The following is a 26,613-nucleotide window of genomic DNA, read 5'->3' on the forward strand; positions in this document are numbered from 1 at the left end:
ACCATATGCAAGATTTCTCTGTTAATTATAAATCCTTTAAAATGCAGTAAAACACTGATATACTTTAAAGTCAGGGCAGAATTGAGTGAGGTAAAGGCTGTCTATTGATTTTGAATTGTTTGTCAGATTGTTTAAAATGTTAGTGTGCATGGTTTACTTGTCTTTGGTCGGGAACTGGGTCTTGCTAGATGCCAATTGGATAGACTCTGCATTGATTAAGTGTAGAAAACTGATTCCAATACCATTTTGATGTATGTCCTCTACAGATCATTAAAAAATGAACAAAAATTTCCATAAATGAGCCCGTGGCGAGACGAAAGAATATGGCAAAAAGCATCAAATATTGCAGTAAAAATTGGTTTTCTGTTTGCTGTGACCTGCTTCAGCAAAGCAGTATCTGCAACCCACATGAAATCTAAAAATAATCTGGCACCACTGACTGCTCCTGTGCCGTGGCCTCAGTAGGTAGATGAATAGCCTAACTGTGTGTACATGACATCTTGTGCTTGTGTACATGCCTGTAACTCAAGATGCGGACTGGGTTCAGGGGTTTGCCGCAGCCTCATTTACAATCCTCCAGCCCCAATGTGCTATGAAATTATAATTTTAGCAATGTTGCTGCTCTGTACTATATGAGACCTCAGAGCAACGCAAAGCTCATCAACGTGTGCATTACAGGTTTTATGCTGTTACTTTTCATCTCATGACTGTGTTCCATGTTTATGTTGTTCATAATAACATAAAAGCGATTGGCTTTTTAAATCTGCAAATGGAAGCAGTCTGTCATTTGAACGGGGCAATGCTAATCTTTCCATGAAGCAACTGACAGATGTGTCACAGATGTGCACTAGCTAATGTTGTTAATGTCAGTGAGCCCTCATCTGTGATGTTAGCACAATAGATTGTGTGCATGAAGAGCAGAATCAATCTCCTAGAGTCCACAGTCTGAAATCTGAGTTTATTCAGTGAGTTTAAATATACACACTTCTTCACCTCTCATTTGTTTCCTGAAAACGTAGGTGTTCCCCAGGGTAGTGTCCTGGGGTCAAAGTTTTTATCAATAACTTTATCAATGTATTATCAATATTTTTTTCCACTTTGACACAGATGACACACAGCTTCGCATCTCCACCCCAGGCGTTTCATTACGTGACTCCTTGAAATAAGGGACTGTGGAGTACATTAAGATTAAGGTTGCTTAAGCTAAAATGCCACCATGCGGCGACCTAAATGCAAGTTTTTTAGCAAATTTGGTAGGTGGCCGTGCGGCAGCATTTGTAATATAGGAGGTGGGAGTCGCATTTTTACACGGCACGCGGCGACTGCTGATATTTTGAGAAAAAGTTCAAATTGGACGGCAACCAGACGTTTTTTTTTACATTGGCCGCCCGGGAACATTAGCCACCATGGGTCTAATTGGGGAGATGGCATTGATGCTGCACAAAACACATCATGGCGTTGTTAGCACCACAAGGACTCCTAAACCTGCCTATTGACAAATTGCGGGTAATGCTAAGAAGAATATGAAGAAGACAGAGCATTGTAATTTCTTAGGAGGCATAATGTCTACAAATTTGTAAATTGACAAGATTATAATGTGTGCTCAAAATCTGACTTGAAAATGACCAGTGGTGCAGAATGGCCCGCTTTTTATATACCCCCGGCTACTGGAGGGCGGTGGCCCTGTTGGGTGGTAGGAATTGATATGGACGTGTTTGCTACATGTTAGAGTGTTCAGCTCTCTACCTTAACACGTAAAAAAACAAATTGATACCACCAAAACACATGTTACTGTGAGTATGCTAGCTTCCAACCTTGTTAGTATAGCACAAAAACACTGCTACAAGTTAACCCTGTTGGCGAATTTACAATAGCACCCAAATGTAAAAACAAACCTGACTGACGTTTTGACAGAGCGCCATGTACCTCTCAAAATCACTTCTAAATCAGTCAATACAAGCCGAATCAATCCATATATCTAAGGCACACCAGATAATAAAGTGCGTCGTTGTTTTTTTAAAACAATTAAGCCCTTTGAGTGTGCCTCATGAGCGCGGATTAAACAATAATGAAAATGCTTCCTCCCACAATTATAATTGTTTGGGCATCTTCGTTGGTGGCATGATTTCTTCCCTTTAAATATTAGTGACATATCCCGATGAGCATCAACAGTCAGTGCTCCTCCCTAACACCTCACATTGCTACAAGTCTTTGCTCTTTGGTCTGCCACAGAAAACCAGCTACAAACTCCAACAGTTTATTACAAGAACTCCATGCACAAGTCACATTACACTTGTTATGCACCATTCCTACCAGCTTCAATTTCCAAGCAGAACCCAGTACAAGAAAGTACTTTTTTCTAAAAGGCCATTCACAACCTCCCCCTTGTTTTTTCTGATTCCTTATCTGTCCATCCATGCTTTCCACAGTCCCTTCTGTAAGCCTCACGACCACACGGGAAAGAGCATTTAGCTACTACACTCGCATAGTTTGCAATTCGAACCCCTTCTGCATTTGTGAAATAAGTTAATGTTCCTTGAAACTGATCTGTTCTAGCTTTCCTACTCAGGAAGCTGTGGTGCAGAAGTTGAGCCATCAACCTCTGATAGGAAGGTCACAGGTTTGATTTCTGCCTTGCCTCCCCATATGTCATAGTGTCCTTGGGTAAGACACTAAGCCCCACATTGCTCCTGTTAAGTGCCTCTCAAGGTAGTAGAGCCATCATTGGTGTTTGAATGTGCGTGGATGGGTGTGAAGCACTTTGGGCCTTAATCAAGATAGAAAAGCACTATATAAGTGTACACCAGTGTTAAGTCTTAACAAAAAATTGATTAAAAAATGTTTTTTTTTATTACAAAAATCCTATTAAATGCATGTTGCCACTGCCCTTTATTTGACAATCACTTTTCTATCTATCTATACTGAGTAATTTTAATTTTAAATAAAAAAGAAAAGTTTGTATCTATTGTAAAAGCGTTCCCCAGGGTCTTTTAATTATGATTTGTTGTTTTAAGCCAAAATAAATGTAAAAAAACCAGTGTTGTTTCCTCTGACATAATATGCCTCTAAATTGCGGGCTCATTTTGTTTATATACGTCTTCAATCATTAGAAAAAGGCCAAAAGAAAATGTAAAAGACAACAAAAACACATTTTTTGTCGGATTGGGTCTTTAACACAGGTTTGACTTTTAGAGCCACAGAAATTTAAAAATATCTTGGGACTAAATTGTAATCATGTTGGAAGGTGTCAGTGCTGTGAATCTCCTGCAGTTACCTTCATTTTTAAGCAACCTTTCTGGAAGTATTGCTTATTGCTTTGATTTCTTAACAGGTTTGCGTTTTTTCTTCACAGTAGGCTTTGAAACACTCCATTTTTTTGCAGAATTTCAGCAAAACTTTAAATTCAAAAATAAAGTTTCTTTTTACTTCATTCAGCTAAGCATTAGCTTTGTCAGAATAAAGGGGAAATATATAGTTGCACTCAAAAGTCCAGGGTACAGGTGAGAATGGGCAGCAGCATCTCATGCGGTCCAATAACGAGCACGGAGCGTGACCACGTGATCAAATCCCGTTGCCTCTAAATGCCTGCTCGGCGGAGAGAGCAGCCCGGAGAGTGAACCTCATGGATTCAGTAAGTGGGGAAGTAACGACGACGGCCTTGACGAGTGCAGCTCACAGGTAAAACTGAGCAGCTATTTGTCTTTTGCGTCCGTGTGATGCATGCAGCTGTTACCGCGGTGAGCTGCGGGACAGGAGGATGTGTCTCAGGACAGGTTACATTTGCCATCATTCGCGGGGGGGGGGGGGGGGGGGGGGGGGGGGGGGAGTAGGAGTCTGCGCTCTTCAGCGCTACGGACGGGACAAACAGCATCACCCGACCTGGCCGGTGGCTGAATATGCACCATCTGCGCACCCCCCCCTCCCCATTCCCCCCCTCCTTGCGTCCTGCAGGCACATGGCTATTGATAGTTGACTGAAGCCCCGTAATCCCGGGTTGATCTCGTTGATCGGTCACTGCCATTTCCGAAACAAGAATGTCGGTCTAACTTTAATCTGCCCCGAGATCTGCTTTAGTTGGCAACGCCCATTTCCGAACCGATGGCGCGCGCAGGAGAGGCTTTTAGGTGCTGTTTTTCCAGTCAGCCAAGCTTTTTTTGTGCTGAATTTTTTATAAGGAGGTCGACTGGAGAATAATACCGATGATGAATATATCGCCAGATGCTTTTTTTTTTTTACCAGGAAAAAGTCTGTTTGAAGGAGAACAACACAATCGTGTTTGATCATAAATAAAGCTACCACAATCAACCATTCATTTCGCCTGTACATCTAATTTCATTTTTGTTATTTTTTTTAAACTTTTTGTCACGTTTTTCCTTACACACTTTATAATAAATCTCTTGCATCGAAGGATTTTTACGCCACGACACGTCGCTGTTCCTCTAAAAACATAAAAATTCACCAATTTTTCTTGCAGCTTTACTCCAGCGGAATGAGTCGACCCTGCTCCTCCACGCATGCGCCCTGACACCTGTCATCTCAGGCGTATTCTGTCTTCTCTCTGTTCAGTCTCGTGCGAGACATAGACCAGCACGCGGCCAAGGCTTAAAGAGCTCGCGCGCGCTGTCCCGGCTCCCCGGACTGTTGTCATTTTGTTGGATTTTGTTGTCTATTTCGATCGGGATTTTTGTGTATTTCTGTTAGTGACGGACTACCACACCAAACCGTAAGTGCTTTTAATTTTCGAAATGTGTTTCCTCGCAGCTAAAAGTGAGAGCAGTCTCACCAGAAACATGTTTTTATTCACTTCGGACTAACTTGTAAGACATTTTTTCTGCGTTTGGTCAGAACTGGTCACGAAAATGACCGGAACAGGGGTTTGGTATTGTTTCTTTGATTCATACTTTCGATTTTCTTTGTCTAAAATAAAAAAAGAGGAACTCGGGACTTGAAAATTCTTGAACTTCCAAGTTTTAAAACACCTTTGAGGAACTGTTGATTGGCTGCCAGAATAATGGAATATTCTCCGACAAAAAGAGTCAGTTGGACCGTATCTCATCTACAGCAGGTGTCATGGCACACTTCCGGACTCCGTTCTTTGTTGAAATAAAAACTTAAAAAGTGTCGCAATAAGAGATTTAAAAAGCTATTTTTTTGTAATCTTTTGTATTTTGTTCTTGTTGCAATGCACTATTTTTGTCCCTCTAGTCACTTAAAAGAAACCAAAAGTGAGTGCTCTGTTGCATTGTAGTGGATTGATATCAAGCCATTTCCTCCCACTGTCTGTCTGTGTTTTGTACGCGGAGTAGAAAGAGGAAGAAATGCTGCGCTGCTCCTCTTTCCTGCTGAACCAGCTTTTTGGCATACCTTATGCTTGTAGCCCATGTAGTAACCACGAAAAGTAGCATTGTGTCCCCTTTCTTGGAAGATCAAATTAAGCAGTTCAGTTTATCAGCATGCAAAGCTCTTGACACCTGCAACCATGCAGGAACTTCCCAAACAAAAGCTCAGGCTTATAGCTTTCCTCTTGGTATTTATGAAACCTGGCAACCGTTTGTTTTCTGCTTCGATTCCCTACTTAACTGAGCTGTTCCTTTTGTGGTCCACTGCTGCTTTGTATAGTAGGTTGTGCTGGTTTATCAGGTTCTGGTTCTTGCTGATCTCCAGGTTTGACTAATGGTCGGTTGCCCTGGGTTATTTTTGTTTCCTTCAGTATGCTTCCTCCCCACCCACCCATTCACTCGTGAGGTGACCCCCAAAACCACACCTGCCCTAGTTAGAAAGAGAAAGGTCTTTGTGGAAACACACACCTCCTTCTTCATCCAGTGTGTTAATGGAGCCAAAACAGACATCATTTGTTGTAGCTTGTTACAGCATTGAAACGGTAGTTTCTGTATAGAGGAAGACATGGAAGTTGCATGTTTTGACATCCTGAATTCTTGTTTATTTGTTTATGGTTTTGACCTTTTTTTTATACTTCAATGTTTTAGAATGTTTTTGGCATCACTTTCACCAAAAATGAGGAGCATGGGTTGGATCAGGAGTTTGCAACCTTGTAGCGCTAAAAGAGCTACTTGGTCCAGTTTTTAACTGACCAAAACCCAACGAAAACCAAAGTCCCAACTCGGTGTTTTAAAAACATACACTATATTTTTTAGTGGACTTTAGGCCATTCATTTATAAAATGTAGCTTTTAAATAGTTACAATAACGTTAGTGTTATATTTTTCTATTAATAACTTTAACTTCTTTACTTTTGATGGTGCAAGTTCCTTTCAAAATAAAATATACCAAATAATATCCTCCAACTGCAGCATATTTTCTATCAGTTTGGTGCGCTTTCATTCTTTTTCTCCTTATACTATGAAATATAAACGCAAACTTCGGTGTAGAATCCAGATTTTTTATTTTTTATTTATACATGTTTACGCAATTATTTTCTTAAATACTGAGCATCAGCAAGACACTGTTGTGCAGAAAAATATATAGGAATATGTGCTTAAATTATCAACTTAATAACTTAAATGTTAACTTAATATTTATTCAAATTAAAGCCAAAGAACCACAATGAAGGGATAGAAGAGCCGCATGTGGCTCCGGAGCCTCCGGTTGCAGACCCCTTGGTTTGCGAGTGTGTTCTGCACTTACAGAAAAGGTTGAGGACCAGAGGGGGTTTGGTTGAGCTGGCATTACATCACCATGATTACTTTGCTTTTGCTCTTTATGGTTTTCAGAGCACAAAGATTTTTTTCTTTTCTTTATTTTGTATATATCAGTTTTTTATTTATTTGCACGCTGGCCGTGACTATTATTGGATTCCTTAATTACTACCTGTATTATTTTGTTCTGATTGCCTTTCATCCATCTGCACATAGAAAAACTGATAAAACAAATTTGAAATGTTTCTTTTACATTTCAGATTGAGTGTTTATTGTTCGTTTTATAGGGTTTGGATGTTTGATTTATTCTTGATGTCAACCAGCTGATAAAAGAACACTGAGTTGGAATTGTTTGCTTTGGGGTTAAACAGGAATTTAATTTCCACAAATGGAAATGATATGCGCCAAGATTGGAGACATATATGGATAAAATAGCAGCATACTAGAGATATAGCATACTATATCTATTTGGAAAAATAGGCTGTAATAATGCTTTTATATTATTTTAAGATTTAGAAAAACTCCTTTTCCTCTTTGGGCAATGCTATATTTGCCTTTTGCCGTCAAAAGCAGGCGATAAGGTTTCTTCCAAAGAACTCTAACAGAATGTGCTACATAACAAAAACTATATCCATGTTTAATGTAGTTTAGGTTTTCTTTCTTCAATTCCTTTTGTGTCTGTTTTATGTAAAAGCAGGGAAACAGCGTCACACTCCTGCTGCCGGAGTCCTTGTTTGTTTTATGTCGTGCTCTCAGTTTAAACAGTTTAGGATCTTGCGCACTCACTACCTGACACCTTAACTGCACAAGTTGTCTTCCTCTCTCTCCCCACTGCTGCTTCTGCAACATTTTTCTTTGGGGGTCTGGTGGTGGAACAGGAGTCCTTCTCTGAGTCCTAGGGTTTGAGCTCACAGCAGCTTATTTAGTCCTGTCCGCTGAAGAAATTAAACACTTGTACAATTGGCTGGAGAATTAGTCAAAGGTTTCCTTTTTGGGTAAAATGGGAGTTGGCTGTCAGGGTTTCCGTAAGCACAACAGGGAGTTGGTAGTCCCGCTTGTGCTTTGGTGAAAGGGAGACTGTGCAAAGGGCTTGACGGCCACAGAGCGCACTGCTGTTTTGAATGTTCATCCGCACTCAATCATAAAAAGATCCATGTGTACGGTGGTGACCATATCTAGCTGTGTTGTTTGCCACGCACACTTGCTAATACACATGCAAACACACACTCTCTCCCCCACTGGATTTCATCAGAAACAGGAATGGCTTTCATCATTTCCAACATCTTCCCAACTGGCAAAAGAACAAAGAATGCAAAATGTGAATATTAGCTCAGTGTGTGTGTGTGTGTATTAAATGGGAGATGGGAAACATTTATTATTTAGTTTTTTTTGCAGAAACTGCATTTTTCCAACAGCAGGCACTGCAGCCGTTCCTGTTTCCTTTCACCTCGGTGTGGAATCCCGTGAATGGGTCACAGGGACAGAAAGGGAGACAGACAGACAGCGAGAAGCAGAGATGTAGAAAGATGGCCATTTAAGGTTTTCCAGTCTGTCTCACAGCTTGCACAACTCAACAACAAAGAGAAAAAAAAGATATCTTTATTAGAACACGTTTGTCAAGTTATTATAACATCATTATTAGCTTGTAACAGATGCACTCAAGGACATGTAAAAGTGATATATATTTTTTGGTGTTGACAGCCATAAGAGCTGCACTCTTGATGCACTAATCCAAAATAACAACTGAATGATTTACATTCACCCCACTGTCATCAGTGCCCTGTTTATAGCAGTTTCACAGCTTTCTTCAGCGCTATTGAAGTGGTCAAAGCAGGAAATAATTTAAAGCAGTTCACTTTGTAAAACACTGTTGTTTTGTTGAGATTTAGTTCAGTAATTGTTTGACATAGTCAATAATGAAAAGCGTTAAATCCCTGTTTTACTCTGCAACATTTCAAAATAAAAGGGGGGGGGGGGGGACTTCACATTCAAATTTATTGGTAAAATGTATTATTTTGACATCCTATGGCAAAACTACGGAGCCCGTGTCCTGACATGGAAAACATAAAATATATCTCGTTCCCACAAATTAATATTCCGTTCCCTCAAAATACTACTTCGTTCCCTCGAAATAATTCATTCGTGCGAACAAAATAATTATTCACGTCATAAGTCATTCATAAACACGGATATGCTTTTCCATCCTGCTGCGCTGTGACCCACACTTGTTGAAGAAAGGAAAAAGAAAAACAAGAATGATCAATTTATTATTGTCTCAATGAATATAAGAAAAATATAACATTTAGGATGCCCAAGCTTGCGCTTCGCCACACCGCAGTGGTTCTCCAGACATAGCTCCTAGCTCCGCCGCAGAGCTCTTTTGCTTGTCATGCTGACATTCGGGGATATTGTAGTTTAGGTTCGAATAGGAATAATAATATTCAGGACTTGTCTTTTATTAACATACTTGTTAGGAGTCACTTAAAATCCGAAGGCTACTCGATTCCCCTTTTCATCCGCGTAGCTGATAGCTTGCAGTTTATGCATATTTAACATAGATTATATGCAATTATTTCATAAATCGTACGCAATTGTGCGTGTTTTTTGTGAGGTGCATAGGCAAATTTGTGGCTTTCCACGACTATTCCAAGAATGTCTAATGGACTTTTCACGCATCTACCACCAATGTATAACTTTAACATCGCGCACATGTCGCGTTCCAATTTTGTAATCGATGCATGAATCACTATTGAATCTCATACAAACAGTGCAATAATCACACACTGTTCATGTTCTTAATTTATTTTGGTTCTCTGTGTGGTTCATTTGCAATACATATATAATTAATGATTAAAGATTGTTCTCTGCCGTTTTTGTTTAATTATTTTAGAAGAATTGTTGGCAAATTATGCATTTGGTTCACGATCTTCCTTCTAAATGAAGTCTTCTTTCTCTGCAGAAATACTGTTACATTTTGTGATGTATGTGAACTGAGAACAATTCGGTCCCAAGCCCTGTTGCTTTGAGAGGGTTGCGTCAGGAAGGGCATCCGGCGTAAAACATTGCCAAGTTTACCATGCGACTCGCTCGCTGTGGCGACCCCTGATGGGAAAAGCCGAAAGAGAAACAACATGTGAACTGAGAACAATTGATTTTGTTTTTTTAAGCAGTGTAGCACAATGGAGGACAGCGTGTAGATAACTCAAGGAGACATGTTTATGGGATCCTAACAGCTTCAGAATTAAATGAAGCCTCTTTAAATTTTATTTGTATACTTCACTGTATTGTTGTTGATTTAATCTTTTATTTTTATTTTTTTTACATAGCAACTTGGCCACAAAAAAGTAATGAAATATTTAACCCACGCTAGTTAGTGCAAAAATAAACATTATTTTAAAAACCTTAGGATTATTAGTTATCAGAACATTGCTGTTTTATAGATTATGCATTTTCTGAGGAAATGAATTATCTACCTGACTTTTTAGGAAGGATTCACACTGTTGGATTGTTGCTGATCTGTGATGTTTTGACATTTCCACACACGTGTTGGCTAATGACAATATCTGATGCTTAAAAATGCTTTTATTCCCCTTCTGAAGAGTAAAATACCATGTCAAACTATTAAAAATACCCCTTTGTTATTTACCTAAAACCAAATCAGCATAAAAAAAAACAAAAGAGTAGTTTAGCATTTAAAAATGTTAACAAACTCAGTTTAAAAGAACTATGGAAAAAATCTTTTAAGAAAATTGCTTTTCTTTTTGTCTGTTTAATCATGCATTGATAGTTTTTTTTTTGTTTTTCTTTGGCGACATCAGTTTTGGTAACTTTCATATTCAAAATACTTTCCAATTTGACCTGAACGAAGCAGAAATCTGATTAGTTGCTATACCAATACATCCCCATATGATCCGTTTCCCAGAGCACCCACTCTTAATATAGTGTGCTCATGTTGATGGCCCAGTTCTCACCCCCCAGCCCTACTGCCAGCACGCACGCGCACACACACACACACACACACACACACACATGCCTAAGTGATAACCCTCCCTTATGCCTCCTTCTTCTCATGCCCCAGCTCTGCTCAGTGTGTCAAAAAGAGCTTAGATAAGGGAAACCATAGCTTACTCTTATTCAGGCTTCCAGGAAAGTCGAGCCATTTATTTATTCCAAGCAAACCCTGTTTGGACTACAGATGGAAAGTTGCCAGTTGGAATCCCAGTATGGTTCAGCCACTGTGGTTGATTGTCGAAAATTTTTTTAAAGGTATTAAATCACCAAAGTCAGCGGTGTAAGACGAATTAAAGTGTTAAGTCAAAATGGATTGTGATGCTTCAGCAAGTTCTTATATTTGTAATTATTTTGATTACCATTTAAATAAAAAACTTTAAAATAAAGGAGAGGTAAAGCTGTATTTATTATTTTCTTAAATTAGTGTGATATGTGTTAGTTGGGAAGCTTTATTCTAGTGTCACGTCACACATTTCAATATAGTAACTTACTGTTTTTATCCACAACAAATTCTAAAATAATTTTTAGTTTGGCAAATGATTTTTTTTTTTTAGATCAACCTCATGTAAAAATAAAATTGAACTGCGAAGAGCCTCATAAAATATTCAGTATTTATTATTTTAGATCTAAAAATAGTTATTTTTAAGGGCATGCGAACCCAAACAGATGTAAGATAGAAATCAAGCAAATATTGCCAGTTTGGATTGTTTTTATTGACTTTTGGCAGTCCTTGGTTTAGGTCAAGGCGGGTCTTTTTGATAGTGAACCTGCAGACCAGCTGTTCTCTCCATAACACAGCTGGAGGCGGACTGCATGACAGAGATGCAGCAAGGTAGAAAGAACGCCATATACTTCACCTTCCTTCTGCTTAACTGGCTGATGTTTTAAAGAGAATTTGAACCCCAAATGCTGCTTAGTTTTATCTGAGTCAAACTATATTAACTAAAGGGGAAAGAGTGCACCTTTTTAACTGTTATTTTGGGATCTCCACAAAAAAAAAAAGTAGCAATAATTTTAAACTTTTTGAATAGGGACTAAAAAATTGGACTGAAAAACATAAACTTTGTTCTGTATTTATTTCAAAGAGCAAAGCCAGAGCAAAACTACAAAGCAAACTGCAGCACTATACATTTTTCAGTAAAAATCATCAAAAATACTCCCATTTAGCAGTTATGTCTTTGGTAATTAAAAAATTTTACTTACTTGTACATTTGTTTTTTAACTTTCTCTTTCTCTGAAAAAATGCCTTGTGAGTAATAAGAGACTTTTTAGAGTTTCCTCTCAAATGGTGCTTTTGTGATTATTATTTATTTTTTAGAGAAAAGCTGGCGTGATTTAAAGAAAAAAAAAAGTAATACGTATCCAATTTTTCTGCATCCAACAGCCAACGTGGACACCTGCATGACTCAAGATTCCCTGAGGCATAATTTTTCATTGACAAATGAAATTTGTTATTGCAGTTCCTGCTGTTTAGACTGGGGAAAAAAAAGATTTTCAAATGTGTTTGCCATCAGCAACTGATAGGATTGCCATGTTTTATGGATTTGAAGTTGCTACAGTGAAGTATACCCTAATGCTCCTGTTATTTGCTCCACAGCTATTGAACTGAATCCAACCATTGTAGTTGTTCTTGCTGAGAGGATTTGGTTAAAAAGCTGAGGATGCAATAGAGCAGCAGACTTTTCTGACACAGTTATACGGTAGAGAGCAGGCGCCTGGCATTTGCTATTAAATATTTATTTAGACATTTTAAATATTGAAATATATTTTCATTTTAAGATCTTTTCTCTGTAGTTTCTACATCTGCTTTGCCACACACAGCCAGCCAGCTGGTCATGCTCTTATTAAATCTTTTTCTGTTATCTGTCTGATGGTAATGAGATAAAACACTTATACTACTTTATGTTTAGTTATACATTTTAACAACTAGAGGAAATGTAATTTAAAAAAATAGATGAGTATAGACAAGGTATTAACATGTATCAGCAGGAAAGATTTTTTACAATAATAAACTATCTCAGATTTTTCTGAGGAAAAGCAAAGAGTTTTATAACCTTTTTTAAGAATAAACTTCCCTATCCTATCTACCTCTACAAAGCTGTGGGCGCAGATAAATGAAAAATCTTTAATTATCCAAAGTTGGGCTGCATATGCAGTCTCCGGGCACTCCGGTTCCCTCCCACGGTCCAAAGACACGCTGCAGAGGTTCATTGATGAGTCTAAATTGTCTGTTAGGTGTAAATGTGAGTGGTTGTTTGCTGTGTGACCCTGAGACAGAGTGGCAACCTGTCTCCTGCCTTTGCTCGATTGTTGCTCAGTAGGCTCCAGCAACCTCCTGGCACTGAAGTTACCATAAATAGCATAAACAAAGCAGCATAAACAAAGCCTTTATATAAATAGAGCTTTATAACCATATCTTCATTAGATCTTTCGGCCTCCTGTTATAGCTCGTATTAAAGATCCCTGGTTCTGGTATGTAATTCAGTGCAGAATTTTCAATCTCAACACGTAAGCTTAAACAAGTGAAGAAAAATGATTAAAAAAGAAATGGTTTGTTGCCCTACAAAGGTTTTTGTCTGCATACGATCACTAGGAAATGGTGTTTAACTAAGATTAGGTTGGATGACATCCATACAGTACAAAAATTCTGCAAGATTGTTGCATTAGGCACACACAGTCACACACCCAAAAAAGCCACATTTTCATATTTTTTCTACAGTTATGCTCAATAGTAAAGATTGTTCCACATTCATCATACTATCTGAAAAGCCAGTAAAAAGTTCAAGACAGGTTAAAGTCACCTGCTGTGACTCTATGCCATTATAATTTGTTTAAAATAAGGTAACATTGAAACAAGATGACTTAAGTTGTCGTTAGATAAACTCCTACACACATCTCGAGACACATTCTTTTTAATTAATAATTGCTGTTCTTGCAACCTGTCACAGCCCAGCAAGTTGCACATTCTTTGGATAGATGAGTCATCTTTTGTCAGAATGTTGAGACACTTTAGATTCTTTTTTTAAACTGAGAATATATTTATTGTCTTATATGTTGTAAGTGCTTCAATTTTGACAAGATGAATCATGCTGTACTGACATTCAAAAAAGCCTCTTTTTTTTTCCAGGAACAGGAAAAAAAAGGGCAGCAAACTGAGTTGTAGTATGCAATTATCATAAAAAAATATCTTGCTGCCTGTTGGGAGATCATTGTAGTTTCCAGCTGGGAGGCATAGCCATCCACGGCATAGTGACCAAAAAAGATGCAGATTAGAAAACAGAAACATCACAGAAGTCTGAAGACTCATTAGGATCTAGATGAGCAATACTTTCCATTCACTTAGAAATAAAAGACTTTTTCTCTTAAACATAATTTTTATAAAAGTGAGGGTGTTTTTTCAAACCAACAAAAAAAAAAAAATTCAAGGTTAACAAACTGGGCGTGCCGCACATTTAGCCTGATAGAACTGGGTGTTAATCACAATCTTTATTTGCATAATTGATTTAAAAGTCCACTCCTTCATTGGACTGTTATACAGTCTGGACAAACATGTCTATTAGGGATGAAGAAGGAAAAAAAAAGCCAAGGCTCTGTTAATGAACAGGGAGTGCAAAGCTAACACGATGAAGGTGACATCGTCTTCTTCTTTGGGGAGCTGGTTGATAATTGCTGTACATTTTACTCAGATTTATCCTTCTTTAAGCCTTTAGAAATGTGTCAGAGGACTACAGAGGAGAAGTTGGACCGTCAGCATGAAATACTTGCATGATTGCAAAGAAATCATGTCTCTCTTTTTTTAACCTTCCTTATCTTGTCAAGAGTCATGGGATTGCTTGAGCATAAAGCTTACGTCTCAAAATCTAAAAGAGTCAAACATGCCACTAGTGAAACTTTATGATAAAAAACAGCATTATTTTTTTTTATTGTTGACTATTTAAATATTTCATGAAATATTCATGATATTTAATGTAGTACTGGAGCATAATCTGCGTGACATGCATTTACTGTTAAATTAAAAGAGAGCGTGTCAGATTAACACCTTCACAAATCTAGTTTAATTACCATTTCATGTACCTAATGTGGTATTTAGGAAGAAGGACTATTCATTTGGATGTATGCACACCTCACCTATGTTTTATTTGTCCATTATTTCAGAACTTTGACCATTGGAAGGCCTGACAAGGCAATTTTATGTTTCCTCGTGTGCGCACAGGCAATTCAAAGTGTTTGACAGAAATGCTATACGCTTTTAGAAACTCTTACATAACATTTGAACACATTTCCTTTGTATACTTTGTTTCAGTTTTGTTAATAGTGAAATTGCAGCTTCTCTGTTCTTTTCTTTTGTTACTGATGGGGCAGTGGGCCATGGATGCCGCCTGCTGTTCAGCTAATCAGCTTATAGAGGAGTTAGTCATTCGAAACCATGATGTTACAGCAGGTAAATAAGTAAAATGGAACAATGGACTGTGAGAACATGGATTGAAAAATGCTGACTCAGCGGCTCTATTAAACAGTTACATTTGATTTTTTTTTTATATGCATCTAGTCAGCTTTCACATTGTTGAATGTATAAGAGTACAATACTAATATAGCAATGTTAACAATAAGGTTGGTTTGTCACATTTTTTTTACTAGAAAATGCATATATATATATATATATATATATAAATATATATTAGGCCTGCACAAATTTATCGTTATCGCAATATCAAGCTGTGCAATATGCATATCGCAAAAGACAGCAAATTTGCAATAAATGGTTACCTTAGATGTGGCCAAACAATCTTATGGCAGCTTGAAGTGTTTAATGGATTGAAAGAATCCCTTTGTGCATTTGACCAATTAGATGGACACCTTCACGTTGTTAACTAATTGGATGGCGCCCTATTATGTTGTATGTTCGCCTCCCATGTCAACAAGGGTCATTTGTAGTATAATTTTTAAGCTGTTGTAATGGAATGGGAATAATATTTTTGGTTGTTTTGCTAATTGTTTATATACCGCAAATTATATCGTTATCGCAATATTAATTACTAATATCGCATATCGCGAGTTTTCTTCATATCGTGCAGCCCTAATATATATATATTTAAAAATATCAAAGTTTAGTAGGTAAAGAATAAAAACATGCAATTTATTTTTCTTGTTGGAAATCATAAAGCCCATTTACTGCTCGAATCCTATGGACTTTACACCTTTCAGTTACAGAGCAATACCTGCATTGTATATTTTTTTTTTTTCAGACAGCAGTAGCAGCTTACTTAAGTATTTTATCTTCATGTTGGTAATTTTACTCTATATGAGAGGAACCAAAATTGATTAGCATGACTTACTGTAGAACATGTCATGCTGTAGAACATGTCAAAGCTTTTGAGCTGTAGCAACCTACTAAAAATGGATTAAACACAAACACTGAATGTTATGTACTCATCAACAGATAGGATTGGTATAAACAAAGTGAACTCAAAAAACTCAAAAGGGTTTTCAGTAGCAGCTTTGTGTTGTGTTGTAGTGACCGTTTGGGTACTTGCGTAATACCTGGTTCTTTGATAACAGTGTGGGAATGACTTTGGGTGTGACCACTCACAGAAAAATTAGCCAGAAAATCCAAGTCCAGTGGTGGAACTAAGCCAATGTTTGTGGCTCTTCACAGATGACAGTCCTGCCTATCAAATTAGCACCCCATCCCATGAGGGATGCTTCTGTTGTCATGGTTACCCAAGACATAACTGTCCCATGCAGAGCACTTGCTGTCAGCCATGCAGTGGGTTTACATCAGAGGGACAACACTGAGCCAGCGATAACACCTAAGGTTTACGTATGCTTTGTAATCTGAGAAATTCCATGTGTGCAGGATAAACATTGTTGAAAATACACATCTGATTGATTGTTACAAATAAATTGGCAAAGCTCTTTGTGAGTTTGTATTATGAACTTGTATCTTGTTAGATGACTATTTAACACATATCCATCAAGACAGGTTACTTCCTTCTTTGAAACGAGGAAGTGCCAAGAGCTGGATTTCCCCTTTCTGTACAAGGGAATTGTATTCTCATTTAATAAACATGCAATCTTAATTCACTTGCTTTGCCTTGACGTATTAGCAAAGGTAATTAGCTACAAATCTGCAAAAACTAGCTAGGCGTATGGCTAGTTTAGCATGGGCACAGCTCACATTGACGCAGACACTGCACAACTATATAGCTAACCAACCCAAAGTGTAGTTTAGCGCTAAAAACAGCAACACTAACTTCATTAAGCTGCATTTGGCGACGTGCTTCATAACAAAATACCTATCAACTAAATAAACTATCCAGTTAGCCTGAACATGCTGAAGGGGAAGGTGTAAGGCTTTCCATGGAAAGAAAGTAATAATGAAATAGGATGGTCATTCAATTGTATTCATTGGAGGGGGCGGGTCCCTGACTCAACCTGTCTTTTGGAAATGGACAAACATGCATGATACTTTTGGAGCTTCCGTAATTGTGATTCTGTGATGCATGGTTTCTGAAACAGACTGTCCCAGTATAAGAACTGCATCATATTTATATAGATTTTTAGAAGTTCACAATTAGGTCCTTTCTTTCCAAGCTCACAGTGTACCATAGCACCGCCATTATGAACAAATGTTGGACCCCCCCCTGCTGTTTTTATATCTCTATAAATGAAGATGAGTTAATATTGTGTTCCACCGTGCGAGAGTCACACAAACACCCAACAGCACAGAGGGAAATGAGGCTGAACTAGCACTATTACAGCAGGTGGTGTAGGTGCAAAGACGTAGGATCCTGGAGGACCACAGTGTTCTTCTCATGCTGTGGCCTGGTCAAAGTTATTTCTGTTTCATCTAGTTACCGAGCAAAGAAGACAAGCTATGTCTGTTTTGAACTAGTGCTGCAGGTTAATCCATTCATGCTTTTGCTTCCTAATGATCTTTGGTTCTGGATATTAAAGTAAGCTGTATGTAAGCACATTATTATATCAAAATCAAATATGTGGATTTTTAGTGAAGTAATCTTGCCGAAAGAAAAGAAACAAGCAGTTGCAATAAGCTAACAGATGTTAGTGCGTTGTATTTTCTTTTCTTTTAAATTATGTATCAACTTTGCTCGCAAACCATTGGTTCTCTCATCTGTTATGCAGTTGACACATACTGCTAAAACAGTATGTTACGAAAGCACCTAGATTAAAATGAATGAGTAAGAATGTTTAGCGTTTTTTTTTTTTTTCATGGGTTCAGATTTAATTGCAGCTGAGAAGTGCTGACCCACTCGTATTACACGGCTTTGAATCAGTCTCCGAGCTGCACAATGCAACGATAAAAGCGCTGGAACAGAGTGAACGGACTATAAAATGTGTGAACTACGAGATTAAATGTCACAGAGAGTCTTTTTTTTTTTTCATGGAATTAATGTAGAATACCTGAAATGCCCAAAAGCCTCCCATAACGTAACAGGTTTGGTCCTGTTATGTAAACAAATCTATGATCCAGAAGAATTTTAGCCCATGCTTAAAAGATAAACAGCGGGGTAAAGCTGTTAAATGTCTGAAATTACGAAATGATGTTCACTGCAAATCTCTTTCCAGGTAATCCTAAAATAATAGCACCCAGAAATGAAAGTGGATGCTGGCTTCTGTGCCACAAAAATCCCTTTACTGTTAAAAATAATATAAGCTACCTTGCAGGAACATAGCTGTCTTAATGTCTACTAAACCTTCTGTTTTAATTACATGGCATAATATCAGAAGCATAATTTACACACAAAAAACTCTACAATTCTACCTAAGAGTCTGGTAAATCACAGTGAGGAAAAAAGAGGCATTGTGGAGCAGAAATGGATTGTGGGAGCTGGGTTAATTGCAACACATGAATTGGGGAGCTGCATATAAGATTCCAAGTAAAGACTTTGCATATTAGCAGAGGGAATAAAGGTGTAAACAATAACAAAGGATCGGTGGAAAATAAACATGTGGGAAAGAGGAGTTGGACAGGCAGTCTATTAGACAGATGGATGGAAAAATGTATAAAATTGCACAGAGACTCCCCTCATTCTGAACTGAAGACTGGCTTCTGCCTCAGACTGATACTGCAGGCTGAATCAATGTCAGCGCTCCCCCTCTCTTTCCTGTCTTCCTTTCTTTGGGAATTCTCTGACCTATTTAGCTCCTTCAGCAAGCAGCAGCAGAGTTATTTTTACATATCACCAGGAGACAATACTTTGTCCTCTGATCGTCCTCCTCGCATCTATATGCTTACCTCTTTTCCTCCTCCACCTCAGCCTTTTCCAGTTGTATCATCCTGTTTTTGGCTTCAAACTGTCATCTGCCTTTAGGGATCTAGAGATCAGGCAAAATGGAGCTGAGATTGTTAGATATAGAGTCAACTACTATGGTAAATGTAAATCTCACAGGCAACATTTAAAAAAAATGTATAGCTTGTTTTAAATATAGTACCTCTCACTTGTAATTTAAATTTCTTTAAAAAAAATGTTGTACCTCTGAATAGGAGAAATGGTGCAGTTGATCCTATTATTTTATTGAGTTTGGTTTCAAGGAGAAAATGCTATTCATTAAGACCATTGTGTAAAGTGATGTTCTGAGTTAGCAAAGTGAATTGACAGGCCATGTTAATTTGTAGTTCCGATATGTTTTTCATCGGGGCTTGTTCTATGCCCTCTCCTCTTCACTCCTCAGGGGAAGGTGACAGGGAGCGAGTAGACAGGTCATCTATTCGCTCCTAATGATGATGGATGGCAGCACTGTGGAGAGCCAGGACACCCAGAAAAATAGAGCGATGCGGGGAGATAAAGAAATGGAGCAGTAGAGCAGAAGAAATCTGTGTTTATGTTTGCCGGCTGGTGGGCAGATGGTGGGAGTTTTAGCGATTGTCAAGTGTGCATGTCAAAGTCTGAAGGGAGAGACACAGGCGCACACAATCTGAGGAGTGAAATGTAAGAGCGTCTTAAACTTTCAGAAGACGTCCGTGCAGAGCGCGCACAGCTCTCCCTCTGACTCTGCTGACCTGTCTGAAGAGGCAGCAGAAGGCTCCGGCGGTCTCTGGGGTTCTTTCACACACACAGATAAACACTCATTTTCTCAGTGCCTTCTCTGACTCACCGCAGCTTTTTGCTGCTGAACTCTTTGTATTTTACACCTGCTACGGATCGTCTTTCTGTAGGCTGATTGTTCACTGTGAAATACTGGAAACAGTCTTAGCAAATTATCTGTTCCGTTCTTACCCTGTGATTAAAAAAAAAAACCGCATCAGAATTTGAAAAAGAGAGAATTGTTTTATTTTTAAAGGTAAATTATATAAATATAAAATATAAATCAGATTCTGCTCCTGAAGAAGAAGCCTCTGTAAGCGGGGCTACAGTGGCGTCCGTCTCTCAGCTCGCTTCTCTGCTCTCACATCCTCCCATCTGAGACCTTCAACAGCAGAGGAGCTGCTAGACTGATTGAGAGGAAACGTTGAGACCTATTCTGGCTGAGGTTGCAACCCCGCAGACATACATGCACACACAAACTCCGACACCCTGGTGGAGTCTTACCCTTTCCAAAGTGCAGACAAGGAGACAGGCTGTCGCTATGGCAACCTCTGAGAGGTGTTAGGATTGGGTGTTGGCTGTATTTAAAAGAGCTACCATACGCCGCCTGGGGCAAGTGTTACACTCTGTTTAGTGTTTGTGCTGGCTGTGTGTCTTGATACAAGTGTGTCTGTCAAAAGACTGGGGACCTGTCCTACTATTGGCTCCTCCCACCTGTCTGTCTTTGGCGTGCTCTGAGCGTGCTGGCAGGTGTCTCTAGATTTCATTTACCACAACGACTCGTAAAGCTTGAAGACTGACTTATTAATGTTGGTTGAAGAGTAGTTATGTGTGTAATTGAATGAAATGACACCTCACAGGGAGTTAAACATTAATAGTTTCTGAGTCATTACTTTCCTTTTCTTGAATTAGGATTATTTGTCTGATTTTTCATTCTACATATGTAGCACTTAATGGTGATAATCTAAAAATGTAACTCTTTTTGAACTTTTTGACCAATTCCCATGGAAATATTTAAGATTTGTCCCCTACTTTTACCTGATAACGCTTTAAATAATTGTCATAAAAATGTAAGCTTGATTAAATAAAACTTTTCTCGCCCTTCTTCTCTGTAAACGTTTTCACAAAGGTTTCTAACGTTTAATAAAAAAAAAAAAAGCTTGGGTTGAAATATGTTTATGAGTGAGCCTTTCTAAGCCATATTTCATTCATTTTTCATTCTCTCAGCACTTGCTGCCCGGAATTAAAGACATGGAGCTGACACTAAATGACTCTGCAACGGCTTCAGCTTTAGAGGCACAAGTTGCTTTTGTTGTTGAGAGGACAGCACAAGAGCAAAGCTTTCTTATCAACAACAATGCAGAACAACAGGCGTAGTGTGAAGACTTCCTGCCACTTTTCACTCAGTTAACACTTCCCTAAAGAATTCCTGCTTCTGACTTAATCTCATTCTGTACATTCGCTCACCGTGCAGTTTGCAGCAGCCTCTTTTTTTCACTCTCGATTATTTTATGACGTCTTTATGTTTTGCATCTGGTAGCAGGTCCAGACTATATTTTTAAAATTATATTGTCATTAACAGCCATTTTTAACACATAACCCATGTCTGAATGTGGTTTTTTAATGCAATAAATGTCGAGTTGAGTTTGAAACTGATGAGAAAGAGAAGAAAAAAGCTCAGGAGCCTCAAATTCTGCAATAATTCTGTTTCTCCATCTCATCATATTAGTACATTTACTAGGGGTGTGTATCGGCAAGAGTCTGGTGATACAATATATTTCACGATACATCTCAAGTGTCAGGAGTGAAGCATCTGGAACCCACTACAAAAGCACTACAATCCATTTTAATATGGAGCAGGCAGCAATGTGGCACAGAGTTTCAGTTTGGTATGCATCCCAAGCAAAAACGAAGTAGCACATGTCTCATAACAGCAAAAACTGCGAGGCTGACTGAACATTTAGCCTTTAACACAAGCTGATTCTCGTGAGATTTTGTTGTTGTTTTGGTGCAGCGTAGCTGCTCAAAAAGGCTTAGTGTGCTGTGCCGCCAAATAGCGGTCAGGGGTTTAAGCGGAAAATAAGAGTCAGACACTGAAGAACATGCATAAATAATTAAATAAATGTCATCTTGACAGCATTTTAAATCAATACAAGTATTGCCAAATGAAATATCGCAAGATTTTACAGATAGCCAAATAAATTTTTCCCTACACCCCTAACATTTATTATAATAGATATTCTTTTTTGAGTGCAGTTAATTTTTCTTTTTACAGTTTTATGGTTCATACTTTTTCTATAATTTTTATAACCATGTTTGCTTCAGTGACAAAAGTAAAGATGTGGATTAATTTTAACTTTTTATTTTTTATTTTAATAAAAACATTAAAAAAATTGGTATGCTTCTTTTTGTAATTACTGATATAGAAAAAACATTATAACTTTTTTTTGGTCTTCTTGATACGACATTGCTTGTTTGTTTTAGGGCCACCAAAAAAAAATAAAAAAGTAAAATTACGAGCTTTTAGGTCGTAAATTTATGAGAAAAAAATAGTAATTTAACAGTTATGACTTTCTTTCTCGTAAATTTACACCTTAAGTCGTTATTAAAAAAGTATTTTTTATTTTTATTAAGACTTTTAAGTCGTAATTAGTCGTTTTTTTTTTGTAAACCAGACCTAAAACTCCGTCGTAGCTTGTTAAAACGTTTTAATTGTTAAATAAGGTCAGATTACTTACTGTATGAGTAACCCAGTCTACATAATTAAAGCAGGAAGCTTTAGACATTATCAGCGATACTGTTTTACCTGTGAATAAATTGCAGCAAGAAATCTGTGCAGTGTGGCAGCAGAGCTGAATTTTCTTCCATCTTATCCACTTCATCACCACTGTCTGCACTCCCCGAGCTCATAATGATGAGACACAGCCTTTCATCTCGATTCAGTAGCAAAGGCTTCCTCTGGGCACCCACATTTCCAAGAACCCCAAAAATAAAACTCTGCCAAAACTTTCAAGATGCATCAACCAAGCTCAGGTGCTCAGAATGTCAATACATGTTGGTTGTTCCATCGTAAAATTTGTTTTTCCGTGACGATTGCTCCGTTTTGTAATCTTTGTGTTGATTTAATTTGATTCCTCTTGGCTTAAGTGGCAATCACTGGCACTGACGGTCTGTGACTAACAAGCTGAATGTCTCAATGGAGAAGTTTTATTTATCCAGACAAGTTTCTGTACCACCTGCTGTAGCATGAAACAGTCTTTGTTTCTGCTTCGCTGCATCTCAGTTTGACACCCAGATTTTTTGTTTAGGCTTCATTTTTACAAATTAGATGTGAAAGATTGGTGAATTCAGTGAATGTTCTAGAAATAAAAGGATTTTTACCCTATTTCATTATATTATTTTCACTCTTTCAGTACATCACAAAGTCATTAGACATAATTGTCTGACAGGAATCCATGACATCAAACCTTTTCAGAAATGCTCCACTACAAGAAGAGCAAATAAACTGAATTTTATTCTTATTTTCTTAAATACATCTTAATGTTATGTTTGGATTTTAAAATTTAGATTCTAGACTTCTAAGATGTACTTGACCAAATCGTCTGTAGCTGTATGAGTCTGATCCAGACAGATTACAGATTTACTAAAGGCCTTTTGGTGAAAGTAGCCTCCAAAGCTCTCATTAAGTTCATCATGAGGTTTTTGTTTGTGGAAAAACCTGGTTAGCTGCTGCTCTTTAACATCTGTATCACCACGGTTGAAAAAGAGGAAGTGAAAGTGGCAGCTCTTTGTTTCAGGCTTGCTAGACTGGCTGGCAGGTTGTCGTTATGCAAATGTTTCCTATGGATATCACAGACGTCTGAGCAACAGACGAGGCTTTTAAGGGACCTTTGCTGCAAGAGAAACTAACTCTTAAGTCTGCTCTTTGAAAACCTGCAAAACTTTATCATTAGATAAAAAGAGGACAGGTTTGAGAAAAAAGTTCCTACATTAAAAAGGAAGTTCTTGAGGTGACTTTATGTAAAGTAATTAAGAAATGGGTTAAAAAGTGTATGTAGATTTACAATTGATATAGTATTTGTTTCTGAAATCTATTGCATTGATCAGCAAAAAGGTTGAAAACCAGTTTTATGCAATCTTATACTTGTTTTCTGCCCCCTGGTGTTCTAATTACACATAATTTTTAACCTATCAGACAGGAAATGAACAAAGAAGACACACAGCCAAATTAGGATTCATACTTTTACTAGAAAAATCACAATTATTTACCAATTAAATGTTAATCATATGTTCAAAAACTCTTGTATCAAACTTAAAAAATATTTCAAAAACACTGTCACGTATTTACCCTTTTATGGAGTGTTGAGGTAATCCCACTTTAATTATTTCTATAATGCAATATGACAAATGGAAATATAAAAGAAAACTCTTGAATAGAAAAAGCTGGAAAAAGTTTTTTTTTCTCTTTCGGCTTTTCCCATCAGGGGTCGCCACAGCAAACGAGTCGCATGATAAATTTGGCAATGTTTTACGCCGGATGCCCTTCCTGACGCAACCCTCTCAAAGCAACCGGGCTTGGGACCGGCACAGAGGTAGAGAAGGGAACAGGGAGCAGCCCGGATTCGAACCCTGGTTTCACGGACGGAAGGCGCCGCAAACCAGCACGAGCTAAACTGGCTCCTAAAAAAAAAAAAAAAAAAAGCTGGAAAAAGTAATGACATTTTTTTCCTTCCATGTGTCACACACAATAGAATATTGTTTACTGATCACGGATTGTGTCACACAAACAAATACATTTACAGAAGTCGTCTTCTTTCAGGTTGAAAAGCTGTATTTAGATTTTTTTTTTAATACTAGAGCTTTAAGCAGACATGGAATGATTTTGACTGCCAGAGCTTATGTTTATAAGCTCAAATGATTTTAGTAACCAACTCCCACCTCAGGTATGATTTATCAGCCAAGGTGTGGCCACATCTCAAAGCAAGTCGCTGCAAATCATTTCCATTTGCTTTGACTTGATTTACATGACTGGCTGATTTAAACTGGGGGTGTGCCTTCCCTGTCATCTCTGTCAAACATAGAGAGCTCTGTGATTACACTGAACACTCCAAAGGTTATAAACGATTGAATTTGAATCTACCTTTTGCTATAGATTCACTAGAATATTCCTTTTTTTTTTTACTGAATGAAGACATCCTCTAATTCTACCCATAGTCATTCATCTCTGATGATTTTCCTGGTGTTTCCCTGTGCTCCACTAATCTACATCTCTTTTATTGATCTCCAGTCATTTGAATGAAAGTTAAACAAGATTATTAAACAACCGCATGTGGATGGTTTATTGATTATTTGTGGCAGCTGATTAAACCGTTTGTGGCCAGTCAGCCTACACTTGTAGATAGTTATGAAAGTATTGTTATAGGGTTTGTTTGTTTTTGGAATAAGTTGTTGGTAAACTGGAACTTTTTTTCATAGAATAGCTCAGAATTGTTCTAGATACTGTTGTTTATTCAGGTTGCTACCCTTTCTGCAGGTCAGCTGCATATTGTACATCACAACAGATTACTTTAACTATGATATTTGAATTTATGGATATTTTTTCATTCCATGTCAGGGAGGTGTATGGAAGAAGAATCGGTCAGTACTGCATTGTTACAAACCATGCTGGAAGTGTTGTGCAGATAAGCTAATATGCTGCTTGCAAGGACAAACATGTTTCTTTTAGAATACAGGATTTTCTTTTTTTCTCATCAGTCACTGGCACAGTGGGACTCGGATCAACTATTCTTTGTGAACACTTTGAATGAAGAACATGGCTGAAAAAGCATCTGTTTTGTTTTTATGCATGAATACAAATTAGACGGCAGTGCCCGCTTCCTTCTGGCTGATCTGTGAAGAGACGCACTGATGTTAGAATTTATTTAGTTTTATTCCACATGGAAGTTTTGTTTTGTGTTTTATTCTTTTCATCTTCTTTCTGGCTCCGGTTCCCACTTTGCTGTCCCATTGCCCTTTGTTAAGATGTTGGCAAGAAGAATAAGAAAGGTAATACGATCCATTGCACAGTTTAAATATGCACTTGCCAAACCACCCATTGGAGGTTTTTTAGTCTTTTGTCTTCCCATCCAACAGTTTTTATTTTGGTTCCAAAATTATTTTGCAAGTAAATATACACTCTTTACATCATGATTGTCTTATCTTCTTTGTGTTTTGTTTTTTCTTCGTGGCTAATGGAAGTCAAACCGCACATGATCTTTAAGTTACGGTGAACTTTAATAACCTCTGAACTTGTGTGTTCTCAGGTAAGCGCAGGATCCACCCCTGTCAAAACACTGCAACTCCAGACCGACTTTAGAGGAAAGCACGCTAACGGGAGGACAAAAAACAGGGTGAGTAAAAATAATGACAGAATCTTTTATCATCTATGACCTTCTATGAAGATAGAAATCGTTAGCTTTTAATTTGTTTACTCAGCTTGCATGTAGGGTACACCACTAATGTTTGTGTTTACAATTTTTACAGCTCAGTCTGATTAATGACTCACATTATGTCTGCCTACGCTACTTTGATGCTGGCTCCCATTCACTGTCTTTGCTGTCCACACGTTTCTCATAACACAGACTTTATTTTAGCTTACACCATGCTGACTTTAGAAGGACCCAATAGTTAAATTAGGGTGTATTCAAGTATGCATGGTATGTCCACAAACCCATATAGTTTAATCTGAGTCTGGCTTACTTTAAATATGAACTTAAATTAGTTCATGTGTTCGGAGGGCGGTAAGCATCATAGGTCGTGTTGCAGTAATTTTGTGTATCTGGTTTCTTTTTTAATTAAATGCTTATTTTAAATGCAAAAAAATTAAAACCACCCCTTTCTTTTTTGGGGCCTCATGTT

At 37.9% G+C, this 26,613-nt stretch overlaps 1 protein-coding gene across 3 annotated transcripts in view; it reads left to right on the plus strand.

Annotated features, from left to right (window-relative positions):
* Window positions 1-3,555: 3,555 nt before the first annotated feature.
* The window catches only part of strbp (spermatid perinuclear RNA binding protein), a 75,964-nt gene continuing 52,906 nt past the window's right edge, over window positions 3,556-26,613 (plus strand). The window contains exons 1-2 of one of the 3 annotated variants that reach the window (XM_023961169.2): window positions 3,556-3,678; window positions 26,019-26,105. The gene's annotated coding sequence lies outside the window, so the exon portion shown is untranslated. Of the gene's footprint in view, window positions 3,679-4,491; window positions 4,724-26,018; window positions 26,106-26,613 lie in introns of those variants that run through there. The other 2 variants (XM_023961170.2, XM_023961168.2) reach the window with 2 other exon arrangements.

This window comes from Oryzias latipes, chromosome 12 (genome assembly GCF_053564925.1).
Source record: "Oryzias latipes strain Hd-rR chromosome 12, Olatipes_Hd-rR_3.1".
Lineage (NCBI taxonomy): Eukaryota > Metazoa > Chordata > Actinopteri > Beloniformes > Adrianichthyidae > Oryzias > Oryzias latipes.